At 44.7% G+C, this 17,535-nt stretch overlaps 1 long non-coding RNA gene across 1 annotated transcript; it reads right to left on the minus strand.

The window, feature by feature from the left end:
- Window positions 1-1,256: 1,256 nt before the first annotated feature.
- LOC116980653 lies at window positions 1,257-4,426 on the minus strand. Its single transcript, XR_004414031.1, has 3 exons — window positions 4,350-4,426; window positions 1,586-1,666; window positions 1,257-1,418 (listed from the first exon to the last, which is right to left on the minus strand). It is a non-coding gene; the product is annotated as an uncharacterized LOC116980653 (long non-coding RNA).
- Window positions 4,427-17,535: the final 13,109 nt, after the last annotated feature.

The following is a 17,535-nucleotide window of genomic DNA, read 5'->3' on the forward strand; positions in this document are numbered from 1 at the left end:
CCTTGGGCTTCGTGATGCTGTTTGTTCACTAATGTTCTCTAACAAACCTCTGAGGCCTTCACAGAACAGCTGTATTTATACTGAGATTAGATTACACACAAGTGGACTCTATTTACTAATTAGGTGACTTCTGAAGGCAATTGGTTGCACTGGATTTTATTTAGGGGTATCAGAGTAAAGGGGGCTGAACACTTTTGCACACCACACTTTTCAGTTTTTTATTTGTGAACAAAATTGAAAACCATGTATCATTTTGCTTCCACTTCACAATTATGCACCACTTTGTGTTGGTCTATCACATAAAATCCCAATAAAATACATTTACGTTTGTGGTTGTAACGTGACAAAATGTGGAAATGTTCAAGGGGTATGAATACTTTTGCAAGCCACTGTATATGATAAACTGTATTGGTAAACGGCGACTAAAATGGAGAATTGAGAAGTGACCTTGAGAATCAGAGCGATATCAGTTGTTTGAAATACCATACGGTTCATATAAGGTTCATTTATTGTCACATACACATTTGGTGTAGTGAAATTGAAGCTGCCATTGCAGCACATTAATAAGAATACAACATGACATTATAAAGAAATGGTTTATAATTTGTGAAGGAAGGCACAAAGTCCAGTCCCCATCCCCTTGCCCACCCATAGTCGGGCCTATTGAGGCCTCTGCAGTCGCCGCTACGAGGCCCGATGTTTCAGGCTCTTCTCGCTGGGTGATGGTGCTCCAGCGTCGGGAGAACCCTCCCAGCGGCTTGGGATGCCTGGAACGGCCGCATCCTTACCAGAGACCACGGCTTCCGAAGCCAACAGGCCGCGCTGGACGGAGCTCCACCACTGGCGATCTCGGCGAAAGATCCCAGGCTCCGCGATGTTTAAGGTCAGCGCCGCCGCCCGCGGCTGGCCGCACCACAGTCCCGCAGCTCCGCGGTGTTCATCGGTGAACTCAGCGCACCGGAGCTCCAGCGTGGCGACCCGGGCAAGGCATCGCCTGCTCTGCTCCACGATAACGCTCCAGCGCTGTGCCGCCCCGAAGCCGTGGTTCTGGCCGGTCTCCTCAGGAAACGCCGCTCCAGACCCCGATGGTAGGCCGCGAGGACGGGTCGAAGTTGCTGCTCGGAGGAAAGCAGCCTCTCCGACCAGGTAGGGACTGAGAAATACAGTTTCGCCCCCCCCCCCCACACATAAAAAGAATAGACCTCCAAACAAAATACTTTTTAACATACTAAAAATAAAAAAAAGGAGTGAAAGGATGGACAGCTGCAGGCAGGGCAGCCATACCCAACTGGACGGCGCCCCCTATCAAGCCGCAGGCATACGGCTTTTACGTCAACGAGTCTTCAAGGGATAGTGGACATGTATGCCTGTGGTCAAAGCTAAAGCTCAGTCACAAGATGGCGATGTTGGACAGGATTCTGAAAAGGATAGAAGAGTTACCAAACGCACTGACAAAGGCTTGGAATTGTTCAGGGAAAAGTGTCAGAAGACAAGAAACTCGATATGTAAACAAGTTTACAAGTTAATTGAAAAGCTGAAAGAGCTCATGAAATTAGAGGAAAAGGCAAATTAAGTGCAATCTTACCTGGTTCAATTAATCAAGCTCTGTGATGAAGTCAGCAAAAACCACGAGTCATTGGTGAAGGTACCACTGCCTGAAAAGGAGCTTGAAAAGCAAAATCAGTGGTTTCAACAAAGAATGGAAACTTTTAATGGTTTTATACAAGATGTAGAGGTCTGGTTATCTGAAGTTGGACAGCAAACTAACTCCATAGCTGAAAGTGCCATACAACAGAGTGTTGTAAACTCAGAATAAATTGGACCGGATTACAGTGTTTCAAATGTCTCAAAACTAAAATTAAGCCACAAATCTAGTTCTGCATCCTGTGCATCTTCAACAGCCTCTGCTCGTATTAATGCTCAGGCAGATAAGGCTGCTCTCTTGGAACGGGTTGTCGCCATGAGCAAAAAGCACGAGCTTGAGGCACAAGAAGAACAATTGGAAAGAAAGGAAGAACAATTGAAAAGAAAGAGAGAACAACTGAAACTAGAGACTGAGCTGGCAGCAGCCAGTGCCAAGCATGAGTGTGAGGCACAAGAAGAATAACTGAAAAGAGAGAACAGCTGAAAAGAGGGAAAGAACTGCTGGAACTAGAGACTGAGCTGGCAGCAACCAATGCAAGAATTAATGTACTTGAGGCCAAAGGATCAAGAAGCAGCTCTAGAGTATCTCAAGGGATGAGCTCTTATATGAGAAAAGGAACTGCTCAAAGGGAAACATCAGCTAAATTAAATCCACAGGCAGATGAATATTTGCCTGATCAAGTGGAACAAAGACAAAATGTGTTGATGGGAACTGAATTTTCCTCCCAGCAACAGGTTGTTAGACCAAAACAAACAACTCATGGAACATCGGTTAAAGCTCATGATAAGACCCATCTAACTCAATACTCTCTTCAAAGGCTTAATGTGCAGACATATGAAAAAGGGTGTGCAGGGGCATGTTAGCACTATCCCCGTGTACTGAATGATGGAAACCAAGGTGATATCTGGAACCTAATGCAGAGGCAAAATGACATCACTGCTCTTCTGGCTCAACAAAACCTCTCTTCTACATTACCACCGAGACACATTCCTGTTTATGATGGTGACCCTTTGCAGTATGAAGTTTTCATCACAGCATTTGAGAAAGGAGTGGAAAGAAAAACCAATGATGTCAGTGATTGCTTGCAATTTATAGAGCAATACACAAGTGGCCATCCAAAAGACCTAGTCCGCAGCTGCAAATATTTGCCTCCAGCCCAGGGCTATCAAAGAGCAAAAGATCTGCTTAAAAAACATTTTGGTAATGAACACAAGATTGCCATTGCATATATGGTCAAGGCATTTGCCTGGTCAGTGATCAGACCCGAGGATGTGAAGTCATTCCAAGCGTTCTCACTGTTCCATAGAGGTTGTTGCAATGCAATGGAACATCTCACCTATATGGAGGAGATGAATGTTGCTTCCAATATGAAGACTATCCCTCTAAAACTGCCTTACAAGCTCAGAGACAAGTGGAGGGATAGGGCATGTCAGCTACAGGAAAAGCATGGACATCGAGCTAGATTTTCTGACCTGGTAGACTTCATGGAGAGACAAGTAAAGATAATGTCATGATCCACTTTTCGGAAACATCCAGGATGCTAGGCCAATTGCAACTGTCAAAAGCTCTACTTTTGCGAAAGCAAGGGAAAGGTCAGGACCAAGAGGAAGCAATTTTGCAACAACTGTAATACCTGTAGAGACAGCAGTGCAAGAAAATCTGACAAGTGGAATGAGAGGAAATGTACCTATCACCAATTCTCAAGGTTCTTGTTTGTTCTGTAATAAAAGTGATCACACATTGGGGCTTTGTCCACAGATCAAGAAGGGGCACAAAGGATAGACTTCTCAAAGGAGAAGGGAGTCTGCTTTGGATGTTTGAAGTTAGGACACATGAGCAAAGACTGCAAGAACCATTTGACTTGTGATGTGTGCAACCAAAATCTCCTGAAATACTTCACATTGAACAAAAGAACAAAGAGAAGAAGCTGGAGCATACAGAACAGAATGAGAAGCCAATTGTGAGTAATGCTGTTCCCTCACCTCATATGTGTGGGCATATTGGGGCCAGTGAAGAAGCCTGCATCTCCTCCATTGTACCAGTACAGGTAAAGAGCCACAAGGGGGATACAGTGTTGCAAACATACGCATTTTTGGATCATGGAAGTTCATCTACCTTTTGCACAGAAAGCTTGATGAGACAAAAGACCAATATTCTCTTGCGTACCATGAACCAAGTGAAGCCTGTGATCAGTCATCATATTTCAGGTTTGGAAATATCTAGTCTGGACAAAGACGATTTTATCCAAGTATCTGATGTTTTCACACATAAGGCCATGCCGGTTTCTCAGCTAAACATTCCCATGCAGGAAGACACGATACAATGACCTTATTTGAAGGATATCAAGATTCCTCAAATAGACTCTGGCATTGACCTACTCATTGGGACAAATGCTTCAAAGGTATTGGAATCTTGGGAGCTGGTCAACAGCCAAAGGGATGGACCATACGCCGTGAGGACCCTACTGGGGTGGGTCAGCTATGCTCCCCTGAGAAGAGACAACGAAAGCAGAGATGAAAATGGTTGCCCTGCTGCTGCTGCTGTCAATCGAATATATATTGTAAACCTAGAGGAGCAATACAAACACAACTCCAATGAAAGAACCAACAGGGAACAGAGGAAATGTCCAGAGAAGATGTAAAGTTCTTGGATATTATGAAACGCTCAGCAAAGATGGTAGATGGACACTATTGTCTAGACTTACCTTTCAAACAGGAAAGTGTCAGCATGCCAAATAACCGTTGCATTGCAGAGCAGCTCATCCAGTGCCTGAAACGCAGATTTGGGAAGAATAAGAAATTTCATGATGAATATACATCTTTCCTCACAAAAATGATAGACACTGGTTATGTTGAAATGGTACCAGTGGACCAGCTGAATCGAAGTGATGGAGAGTTCTCATCCCACCCCATGGAGTATATCACTCAAAGAAAGGAACCTTAAGGGTGGTCAATGAACAATAGACAATAGGTGCAGGAGTAGGCCAGAGCCCTTCAAGCCAGCACCACCACGGGACACCGAGGCACACAGAGAGGGGCACGCAGAGAGGGACACGCAGAGAGGGGCACACAGTGAAGACTCTGGAGTTCGGGGGGAGGAGCGTGTGTCGTCACACACACTAAGCACCCGCCCCCACAAACAGATGAGAGTGTCTGCTTGAATGGATAGCGCGTGCCCGCCCCACAAACAGTCACACACACACACACGGGCGGGCGGGCGGGCGGCTGGGATTTCTCCCCTGAAGCAGGTCGGTCGGGCACAGTTAACAGAAGCTGAAAAACTGCGGCTGCGGTTCTGGCAACAGCCGGCGTTCTGCTCTGTCTGGGGGGGAGAGGGCGAGTGGGGGTGAAGGGGAGAGGAAGGGGAGGATGGGGGAGAGAGGTGAAGTGGGGGGAGGGGAGGGGGGGGGGGATGGAGCGGGAGGGCAGCGGGCGGGAGTCGAGCTGCCGGAGGCGTGGCGCAAGCGTACTTGGCATGGTGCGGGAGGCGGAGGGGTGTGGGGGGTGGAGATAGCCGGGCTGCCAAATGAAGAGAGAGAGAGAGAAACGGCTTCTGACTCTGTAAACCCACAGCTGGAATGAGAGCGCAAGGCTTCACGAGCTGCGCCAACAGTGATGATAAGGTTCAGCGCATGATGAGTCGCTGTCCCGAGATGTGTAGAACAAAGAAGCTACAGCGGAACGGAGCTGTAGAATGTTTGTTCTGCAGAACTTTCTCGATCTCTGCGTCTTTAATGCAGAGCGGTGGGGGGGCGGGGCCTGGAGGCAGGTGGGCCTGGATTGGTCGGCATGTGGCATTGTGACGTCAAGCAGCTCGTCAAGCAGCTCGTGAGTCCGGTTTAGATTTTTAAATGAGTGGGGGGGGGGGGGGGAGGATTTTATTAAAAAATGTGTACATAACAATGTCCAAATGTATTGAGGAGTGGATTAGTGAATGTAAAAGTGAAATCGCTAGCGAAATGGAAAACAAACGGAATTTGAGCATGTGGTTTTGGCCAACCAAGGAATCGAAGGCCAAAAACTAAATATCTGAAAATGGAATCTGACATACACACACACAGAGTTTTAATATATAGATAGAGAGATATGATTGGAAAATTATCACCAATGTGTCCACGATTTCTAGAGCCACTTCCTTAAGTACTCTGGGATGCAGTCCATAGCAGGCCCTGGGGATTTATCAGTCTTCAGTCCCATCAGTCGACCCAACACCATTTCCTGCCTAATGTGCATTTCCTTCAGTTCCTCCGTCACCCCAGATCCTCTGGCTAGTACATCGGGAAGATTGCTTGTGTCCTCCTTAGTGAAGACGGATCCAAAGTACCTGTTCAACTCGTCTGCCATTTCCTTGTTCCCCATAATAAATTCACCTTATTCAGTCTTCAATGGTCCAACTTTGGTCTTAATTTTTTCCTCTTCACATACCTAAAGAAGCTTTTACTATCCTCATTTATATTCTTGGCTAGCTTACCCTCATACCTCATCTTTTCTCCCCATATTGCCTTTTTAGTTATCTTCTGTTGCTCTTTAAAAGTTACCCAATCCTCTGGCTTCATGCTCATCTTTGCTATGTTATACTTCTCTTTTATTTTTATACTGTCCCTGACTTCCCTTGTCAGCCACGGTCGCCCCTTGCTCCCCTTGGAATCTCTCTTCCTCTTTGGAATGAACTGATCCTGCACCTTCTGTATTATTCCCAGAAATACCTGCCATTGTTGTTCCACTGTCATCCCTGCTGAGGTATTTTTCCAGTCAACTTTGGCCAGCTCCTCCCTCATAGCTCCATATTCCCCTTTGATCAACTGTAATACTAACACCTCTGATTTACCCTTCTCCCTCTCAAATTGTAGTTTAAAACTTATCATATTATGGTCACTACTTAATGGCTCCTTAACCTCGAGTTCCCTTACCAAATCCGGTTCATTACACAACACTAAATCCAGAATTGCCTTCTCCCTGGTAGGCTCCAGTACAAGCTGCTCTAAGAATCCATTACAGAGGTACTCCACAAATTCCCCTTTTTGGGGTCCAGTAGCAACCTGATTTTCCCAGTCTACCTGCATGTTGAAATCTCCCATAACACAACCATAGCATTACTTTTACTACATGACAATTTTAACTCCTGATTCAACTTGCACTCTGTATCCAGGCTACTGTTTGGGGGCCTGTAGATAACTCCCACTAAGGTCTTTTTACCCTGACAATTCCTCAGTTCTATCCATACTGACTCTACATCTCCAGACTCTATGTCACCCCTCCTAAGGGACTGAATTTCATTTCTCACCAACAGAGCTACCCCTACCCTCTGCCCACCTTTGTCTGTCTTTTCGATAGGACGTATACCCTTGAATATTCAGTTCCCAGCCCAGGTCCTCTTGCAGCCATGTCTCTGTAATTCCCGCAACATCATACTTGCCAATTCCTAACTGAGCCTCAAGCTCATCCACTTTATTTCTTATACTTCGCGTATTCACATACAACACTTTGACTTCCCCTCTCCCACCGGTCACTATTGGCCCTGGCCTTACTCTCTTATCACTTCTCGAACTTTCCTTCCCATTAATTCGGGAGCTTTTGTAACTTTTCCTGTACTCACTTCCCGTTTAACTCCATCTTTATGCTCCCAATTTGCCAATCCCTCCCCCCCCCCACTATGTAGTGGGGGACCTTATCAAACCCACACATGTAGCACTAGCACGAAGGGATTTTAATTACAAGAAAGTGGGAGAAACTGGGAGCAAATAAGAGCCAGGTTGTTGATATTTGCTGGTTCAGTCTCTGCCCATCAATGTTGACTGATTAAGATACAAATACAACCAGATGGCGGAATTTAAAGTGGACCAGTGCATGAAGCCCACAAACTTTGATCAAATCAGATATGCACAGCTGCACCACTTTTCAGACGCCGGCGAAAGTGGCTGCGGTACTGTTTCATATCTAAGACTTGAAGATGATAACAAAGAAGTACATGTTGCATTCATATTGGGAAAATCCAGAGTGGCACCATTGAAGCAAATGACGATTCCCAGAATGGAGCTTACAGCTGCAGTCCTAGCTGTCAGAGTGGACACATGCTGCGAAAGGAATTACAGCTTCAACTGGACAAATCCATCTTCTGGACTGATAGCACAACAATGCTTAAGTACATCAACAACAAAACCAAACGCTTCCAAACATTTATAGCAAACAGGGTCTCTTTTATAAGGGATGCTACTGGAATTTTTTGAAGATGTAACTAGGAAAATGGACAAGGGAGAGCCAGTGGATGTAGTGTACCTAGACTTTCAGAAAGCATTTGATAAGGTCCCACATAGGAGATTAGTGGGCAAAATTAGGGCACATGGTATTGGGGGTAGAGTGCTGACATGGATACAGAAGTGGTTGGCAGACAGGAAACAAAGAGTAGGGATTAACGGGTCCCTTTCAGAATGGCAGGCAGTGACTAGTGGGGTACCGCATGGCTTGGTGCTGGGACCACAGCTATTTACAATATACATCAATGATTTGGATGAAGGGATTCAAAGTAACATTAGCAAATTTGCAGATGACATAAAGCTGGGTGGCAGTGTGAACTGTGAGGAGGATGCTGTGAGCATGCAGGGTGACCTGGACAGGTTGGGGGAGTGGGCAGGTGCATGGCAGATGAAGTTTAATGTGGATAAATGTGAGGTTATCCACTTTCGTAGCAAAAACAGGAAGGCAGATTACTATCTAAATGGCGTCAAGTTGGGAAAAAGGGAAGTACAACGGGATCTGGGGGTCCTTGTACTTCAGTCTATGAAAGTAAGCATGCAGTTACAGCAGGCAGTGAAGAAAGCGAATGGCATGTTGGCCTTTATAACAAGGGGAATCGAATATAGGAGCAAAGAGGTCCTTCTGCAATTGTACAGAGCCCTAGTGAGACCACACCTGGAGTATTGTGTGCAGTTGTGGTCCCCTAATTTGCGGAAGGACATTCTTGCTATTGAGGGAGTGCAGCGTAGTTTTACAAGGTTAATTCCCGGGATGGCGGGACTGTCATATGCTGAGGGAATGGAGCAACTTGTACACTCTGGAGTTTAGAAGGATGAGAGGTGATCTCATTGAAACATATAAGATTGTTAAGGACTTGGACACACTAGAGGCAGGAAACATGTTCCCGATGTTGGGGGAGTCCAGAACCAGGGGCCACAGTTTAAGAATAAGGAGTAAGCCATTTAGAACGGAGACGAGGGCACTTTTTCTCACAGAGAGTGGTGAGTCTGTGGAATTCTCTGCCTCAGAGGTGGAGGCAGGTTCTCTGGATGCTTTCAAGAGAGAGCTAGATATAGGGTTCTTAAAAATAGCGGAGTCAGGGGACATGGGGAGAAGGCAGGAACGGGGTACTGATTGGGAATGATCACATTCATTGGGGGTGCTGGCTCAAAGGGCCAAATGGCCTACTCCTGCACCTAATGTCTATTGTCTATTGTCTACTATTGTATCACAATGGAGATATATTGACACAAAGGAAATTCCTGCAGATGAAGCCTCTAGATGACGAACAGCAGACCGCTTCTTAAGCTGCAAGAGATGGATCAAGGGACCAGAATTTCTCTGTAAGCCAGACAGAGAATGGCCAAAACTTCACTTGGAATCTGCAATCTCTGCTAATGATCTAGAAATCAAACAAGACACCACAATGAACGTCATTGTCAAAAATCCATTGAACCCCACAAATTCTCTGGTTACCTATTTTTCATCATGGGGAATATGAAGACTGCTATAGCTTGGCTTCTTAAAGTAAGGACACACTCTTGCAGCTCACTCGAAAAAGATAGGAGATTCAGACTGTTGTGAGTAGCTTTGAAAAATATCCTGGCAAACTAAAGGAAACGGTTGATAAGGAGATGTAAGTTTTTATAGCTGCTTTTAATGTTTATTGGTAATTGTTTTGTTATATACGTAGAACAATTAGGGGCTGGTGTGTAGGAGCCATTTATATTTAGGCTAGCTACTGTTGGCAAATTATATTATTTTGTCTAGATATATCTTGCAGTATTATTTTGGACACTTGGGGGCGGTCATTAGATGCACAGAGGGGCGTATACAGTGCAGTCAGAAAATATTCAGACCTCTTCACTTTTTCCACATTATGTCTCGTTACAGCCTTATTTTAAAATGGATTTTAAAAAAAAACCCAGAATGAAGAAGCGAAAACAGGTGTTTAGAAATTTTTGCAAAGTAATTAAAAATAAATAACTGAAATATTACATTTACATAAGTATTCAGACCCTTTGCTATGACATTCAAAATTGAGCTTAGGTTCATTCTGTTTCCATTGATTATCCTTGAGATGTTTCTACAACTTGATTGGAGTTCACCAGTGGTAAATTAAATTGATTGGACATGATTTAGAAAGGCACACACCTGTCTGTATAAGGTCCCCCAGTTGACAGTGCAGGTCAGAGCAAAAATCAAGCCATGAAGACGGAATAGTCCGTAGACCACCGAGACAGGATTGTGTCGAGACACAGATCTGGCGAAGGGTAAAAAACAATTTCTGCAGCATTGCAGGTCCCGAAAAGCACAGTGGCCTCCGTCGTTCTTAAATGGAAGAACTTTGGAACCACCAGGACTCCTCAGAGAGCTGGCCACCCAGCCAAACTGAGCAATCGGGGAGAAGGGCCTTGGTCAGGGAGGTGACCAAGAACCCAATGGTCACTCTGACAGAGCTTCAGAGTTCCTCTGTGGAGATGGACCTCCCAGAAGGATAACTATATCTGCAACACTCCACCTTTTCAGGCCTTTACGGTAGAGTGGCCAGACGGAAACCACTCCTCAGTAAAAGGCACATGACAGCCCGCTTGGAGTTTGCCAAAAGGCACCTAAAGGACTCTCAGACCATGAGAAACAGGATTCTCTGGTCTGATGAAACCAAGATTGAACTCTTTGGCCTGAATGCCAAGCATCATGTCTGGAGGAAACCAGGCACCGCTCATCACCTGGCCAATACCATACCTATGGTGAAGCATAGTAGTGGCAGCATCATGCTGGGGGGATGTTTTTCAGTGGCAAGAATGGGAGACTAGTCAGGATCGAGGGAAAGATGAACAGAACAAAATACAGAGAGATCCTTGATGAAACCCTGCACCAGAGCGTTCTGGACCTCAGACTGGGGCAGAGGTTTGCCTTCCAACAGGATAACGACCCTAAGCACACAGACAAGACATCGCAGGAGTGGCTTTGTGACAAGTCTGTGAATGTCCTTCAGTGGCCCAGCCAGAGCCCGGACTTGAACCCGATCGAACATCTCTGGAAGGATCTCAAAATAGCTGTGCATCAACACTCCTCATTCAACCTGACAGAGCTTGAGAGCTTCTGCAGAGAAGAATGGGAGAAATTACCCAAAACAGGTGTGCCAAGCTTCTAGCGTCATACCCAAGAAGACTTGAGGCTGTAATCGCTGCCAAAGGTGCCTCAATAAAGCACTGATGAAAGGGTATGAATACTTATGTAAATGTGATATTTCAGTTAATTATTTTTAATTATTTTGCAAACATTCCTAAACACCTGTTTTCACTTTTTTATTATGGATTAAAATGAATTTAATCCATTTTAGAATAAGGCTGTAACTTAACAAAATGTGGAAAAAGTGAATGGGTCTGAATACTTTCTGAATGCACTGTATATATGGGCATGGTGGACAGGGAGTGGCAGACCAGACACAGGGAGGGAGAGTACACAGTTCTCACCAAACCAGGGAGAACAGCCAGCTACAACTTGTATGCAGAATAAGGAAAACCTGGTACGTTCATCTCTTTGCTTGTACAACTACTTCAATAAAGAACCACTGGAATATCTGTTCTATTTGGTCTGTGTAAGATGAGTCCTACTTACCTGTGTAATAATGGCAACGGAAAGTTGGACACTGGAAGAGTCGGAAATTTGCCATTAAGTGGTTAAAGATAAAACTGCCTTAAAATGATAATGCTTCAATGAGCGAATGTCTATGGTACTATAGCCCAGCGTTGATGACAAACCTTGTACAAACATTGTACATTCTGAACAATAGAATGTAACCACTGATACTGTATCCATGGTACGGTGGCAGTCTTGTGCTCCAGTAGACTACAGTACAGCTAATCGATAATTTGACCACTCTGGTTTTGAAGGCGCAATCACTAATTTAGCTGCAGGAATTTCCCTGGTATGTGGCACTATACTAAAATAGGCCTAGCACTTACTGTTCATAGAATTTACATCGTACAGTTCAGATCTATGTTACTTTATACTCTAACGATACGGAGAATAGAAACATAGAAATTAGGTGCAGGAGTAGGCCATTCGGCCCTTCGAGCCTGCACCGCCATTCAATATGATCATGGCTGATCATCCAACTCAGTATCCCGTACCTGCCTTCTCTCCATACCCTCTGATCCCCTTAGCCACAAGGGCCACATCTAACTCCCTCTTAAATATAGCCAATGAACTGGCCTCGACTACCCTCTGTGGCAGAGAGTTCCAGAGATTCACCACTCTCTGTGTGAAAAAAGTACTTCTCATCTCGGTTTTAAAGGATTTCCCCCTTATCCTTAAGCTGTGACCCCCTTGTCCTGGACTTCCCCAACATCGGGAGCAATCTTCCTGCATCTAGCCTGTCCAACCCCTTAAGAATTTTATAAGTTTCTATAAGATCCCCTCTCAATCTCCTAAATTCTAGAGAATATAAACCAAGTCTATCCAGTCTTTCTTCATAAGACAGTCCTGACATCCCAGGAATCAGTCTGGTGAACCTTCTCTGCACTCCCTTTAGGGCAATAATGTCCTTCCTCAGATTTGGAGACCAAAACTGTACGCAATACTCCAGGTGTGGTCTCACCAAGACCCTGTACAACTGCAGTAGAACCTCCCTGCTCCTATACTCAAATCCTTTTGCTATGAAAGCTAACATACCATTCGCTTTCTTCACTGCCTGCTGCACCTGCATGCCTACTTTCAATGACTGGTGTACCATGACACCCAGGTCTCGCTGCATCTCCCCTTTTCCTAGTCGGCCACCATTTAGATAATAGTCTGCTTTCCTGTTTTTGCCACCAAAATGGATAACCTCACATTTATCCACATTATACTGCATCTGCCAAACATTTGCCAACTCACCCAGCCTATCCAAGTCACCTTGCAGTCTCCTAGCATCCTCCTCACAGCTAACATTGCCCCCCAGCTTAGTGTAATCCGCAAACTTGGAGATATTGCCTTCAATTCCCTCATCCAGATCATTAATATATATTGTAAATAGCTGGGGTCCCAGCACTGAGCCTTGCGGTACCCCACTAGTCACTGCCTGCCATTGTGAAAAGGACCCGTTTACTCCTACTCTTTGCTTCCTGTTTGCCAGCCAGTTCTCTATCCACATCAATACTGAACCCCCAATGCCGTGTGCTTTAAGTTTGTATACTAATCTCTTATGTGGGACCTTGTCGAAAGCCTTCTGGAAGTCCAGATACACCACATCCACTGGTTCTCCCCTATCCACGCTACTAGTTACATCCTCGAAAAATTCTATAAGATTCGTCAGACATGATTTACCTTTTGTAAATCCATGCTGACTTTGTCCAATGATTTCACCACTTTCCAAATGTGCTGCTATCCCATCTTTAATAACTGACTCTAGTAGTTTCCCCACTACCAATGTTAGACTAACTGGTCTGTAATTCCCCGTTTTCTCTCTCCCTCCCTTCTTAAAAAGTGGGGTTACGTTTGCTACCCGCCAATCCTCAGGAACTACTCCAGAATCTAAAGAGTTTTGAAAGATTATTACTAATGCATCCACTATTTCTGGAGCTACTTCCTTAAGTACTCTGGGATGCAGCCTATCTGGCCCTGGGGATTTATCGGCCTTTAATCCATTCAATTTACCCAACACCACTTCCCGGCTAACCTGGATTTCACTCAATTCCTCCAACTCCTTTGACCTCCAATTCCTCCAACTCCAACTGCTATTTCCGGCAGATTATTTATGTCTTCCTTAGTGAAGACGGAACCAAAGTAGTTATTCAATTGGTCCGCCATATCCTTGTTCCCCATGATCAACTCACCTGTTTCTGACTGCAAGGGACCTACATTTGTTTTAACTAATCTCTTTCTTTTCACATATCTATAAAAACTTTTGCAGTCAGTTTTTATGTTCCCTGCCAGTTTTCTTTCATAATCTATTTTTCCTTTCCTAATTAAGCCCTTTGTCCTCCTCTGCTGGTCTCTGAATTTCTCCCAGTCCTCCGGTATGCTGCTTTTTCTGGCTAATTTGTACGCATCATCCTTCGCTTTGATACTATCCCTGATTTCCCTTGTTATCCACGGATGTACTACCTTCCCTGATTTATTCTTTTGCCAAACTGGGATGAACAATTTTTGTAGTTCATCCATGCAGTCTTTAAATGTCTTCCATTGCATATCCACCGTCAACCCTTTTAGAATTAATTGCCAGTCAATCTTGGCCAATTCACATCTCATACCCTCAAAGTTACCTTTCTTTAAGTTCAGAACCATTGTTTCTGAATTAACAATGTCACTCTCTATCCTAATGAAGAACTCAACCATATTATGGTCACTCTTGCCCAAGGGGGCACGTACAACAAGACTGCTAACTAACCCTTCCTCATTACTCAATACCCAGTCTAAAATAGCCTGCTCTCTCGTTGGTTCCTCTACATGTTGATTTAGATAACTATCCCGCATACATTCCAAGAAATCCTCTTCCTCAGCACCCCTGCCAATATCTATCTATCTATCTATCTATCTATCTATCTATCTCTCTCTCTCTCTCTCTCTCTCTCTCTCTCTCTCTCTCTCTCTCTCTCTCACCTCCCTCACTCTCTCTCCCCATCTCTCTCCCTCTCTCTCTCTCTCTCTCTCATCCCTCTCTCTTTCTCCCCCTCGCCCCCTCTCCCCATCTCCCCCTCTCCCCCTCTCCCCCTCTCCCCCTCTCCCCCTCTCCCCCTCTCCCCCTCTCCCCCTCTCCCCCTCTCCCCCTCTCCCCCTCTCTCCCTCTCTCCCTCTCTCCCTCCCTCCCTCCCTCCCTCTCCCCTCCCCCCCCCCCCCCCCCCCCCTCCCCCCCCCCCCCCCCCCCCCCCCCCCCCCCCCCCCCTTGTGGGTGCCAGCCTTTGATTCGTTGCCACGCCAACACCAGACACACAAACGTCCATATTTTTCCATTTCGGTACAGATTTCACTTTTTATTCCAAGTATCCACTCATTAAATTTTGTCGTGTTTATGTACACATTTTTAATAAAATCCTTCTCCACCCGCCACTCACTCATTTTGTCGCCTGCTGGCCAGCGACCATAACGGCTGCTGGCGCCCGCATCTCGCCTCAAAGACGCCATTTAAAAACAGCCGCACGGCTGAGTGCTGGAATCTTATCTTCAGGAACGGCTTGAGTTGGAGGACCACGTCTCCCGTGGGGGCTACGGGTAGGGAACGGCTGCATTGGGGGAGCAGACCCAACGGGTCTGCACTTGGTCTAATATACTTATAAAACTCTGATCTTGGATGTGTGTGTGTGTTTGTGTATAAGGTGATTTCACTAAAGGTCACTGGAGCGTCGATCCGCACCCACGTGACCGCAAAATTTAACTGGAGTACATGCGTCACTTCCGGTACATGTTAATGAATGGGAAAACACGCACTTTCACACCCGTTAAAACATCGAAAACGGCCCGTTTTTGAGTTGCAATTAACTGTGCCAGTCGGGGTGACCGTGAGGCACAGCTACCTACATTTACAGTCCAAAAAAAAGATAGAAACTAAGGTAAATTTAAGAGGGAGCTGAAGGTGCAAAAACAGCGGAAGTGCTTAGCGGACATTTGCCGTGGAGATTTAAAGATCGAAAATATCGGGAATTATCGCGTTTGCTCGCTGCATTTCATCAAAAGTAAGGCATTATTGACTTTTTATCTTTATTCATTTGTTATATGAAAAGTATTAAAAGTTAAAAATCCATCAGTAAAATTGCAAAATCGTCCATGGTTCTCAGGTGGGTTTTAACATGCAAAATGAAAACGCTTCTGAAGCTCCATTTACCATTTAAATAATCATAAACTATCAATGCGTTTTGAAATAAATTTTACTGAGATGCAAGCTAAGGAATGGGATAATTGTCAGCTGTTAGTTGGACAAAAGCGGGACATTTTATTATTTGCCAAAATATATTTCTCAATGTTTCTTGTTTAAAGCCTGCACAATCACCCAAACTACTTATTTATTTATTTATCATCTAATAACAGGCAAGCCTGCAGCATGGAATGATGTCAACAATCCTGATTGGGCACCCACTGTGAGCAGGATAGACAATGTGCACAAGAACGCCATGCACGTGCAACAAGAAGAGAGTATTAAAGCAGATTTGGTTGCAGCTCAAGCATCTATAGCTCTACAAGTTGATGCTGAACTTTGAACCGGTGCTGCAAGTATACCGTCAACTCGACATTTTTGGGAGGTTATAGGGAGGTTTTACGAAGCCAAGGTCACGACCGTGACCCGCACTGTTGCCACGCAACGGCAACTGGATTACATGCTGTTAATTGCAGCCACGCGTTTAACATGGATTCTAGTGTAAACCAAATCTGCTTTAATACTCTCTTCTTGTTGCACGTGCATGGCGTTCTTGTGCACATTGTCTATCCTGCTCACAGTGGGTGCCCAATCAGGATTGTTGACATCATTCCATGCTGCAGGCTTGTCTGTTATTAGATGATAAATAAATAAATAAGTAGTTTGGGTGATTGTGCAGGCTTTAAACAAGAAACATTAAGAAATATATTTTGGCAAATAATAAAATGTCCTGCTTTTGTCCAACTAACAGCTGACAATTATCCCATTCCTTAGCTTGCATCTCAGTAAAATTTATTTCAAAACGCATTGATAGTTTACGATTATTTAAATGGTAAATGGAGCTTCAGAAGCGTTTTCATTTTGCATGTTAAAACCCACCTGAGAACCATGGGCGATTTTGCAATTTTACTGACGGATTTTTAACTTTTAATACTTTTCATATAACAAATGAATAAAGATAAAAAGTCAATAATGCCACTTTTGATGAAATGCAGCGAGCAAACGCGATAATTCCCGATATTTTCGATCTTTAAATCTCCACGGCAAATGTCCGCTAAACACTTCCGCTGTTTTTGCGCCTTCAGCTCCCTCTTGAATTTACCTTAGTTTCTATCTTTTTTTTGGACTGTAAATGTAGGTAGCTGTTCCTCACGGTCACCCCGACTGGCACAGTTAATTGCAACTCAAAAACGGGCCGTTTTCGATGTTTTTAACGGGTGTGAAAGTGCGTGTTTTCCCATTCACTAACATGTACCGGAAGTGACGCATGTACTCCAGTTACATTTTGCGGTCACGTGGGTGCGGATCGACGCTCCAGTGACCTTTAGTGAAATCACCCTATAGCGGAACAAGATAGACCACTCCTTCTAAATGCAATGGGCTGACGTGTAGTACGCAACGGAGCGGAACGTGGGCCTTTTTTTCGTCCATTTCAGTAACCCGACCCGCAGTGTAATCAACGTTGCGGGGGAACAGTTTGTGTTAATAAATTATAATTCTGAAAATGAGGAGAAGATTTTTACCAAATAACTTTTATTTTTACGAGGATGTTTCCGTAACCGGCTTCCGTCTCCGCACGCACTAGTATCTTTGCTCCGCTGTGGGATCTTTGGTGCAGAGACGGAAGCCGGTTACGGAAATGGGGCCGAAAATTACCCATGAATCTGCCCGTGACTGTACTACGTCTTTATCGTCGAGTGATCTATCTATCTATCTATCTATCTTGCTTGTTATAGGATCTATGGACACTGCAGCACTTTGTGTTTTTTTTCTTGTATGACAGACATCAACATCAGGACTACAACAACCATCATGCAACA

This window comes from Amblyraja radiata, chromosome 14 (assembly GCF_010909765.2).
Source record: "Amblyraja radiata isolate CabotCenter1 chromosome 14, sAmbRad1.1.pri, whole genome shotgun sequence".
Classification (NCBI taxonomy): domain Eukaryota; kingdom Metazoa; phylum Chordata; class Chondrichthyes; order Rajiformes; family Rajidae; genus Amblyraja; species Amblyraja radiata.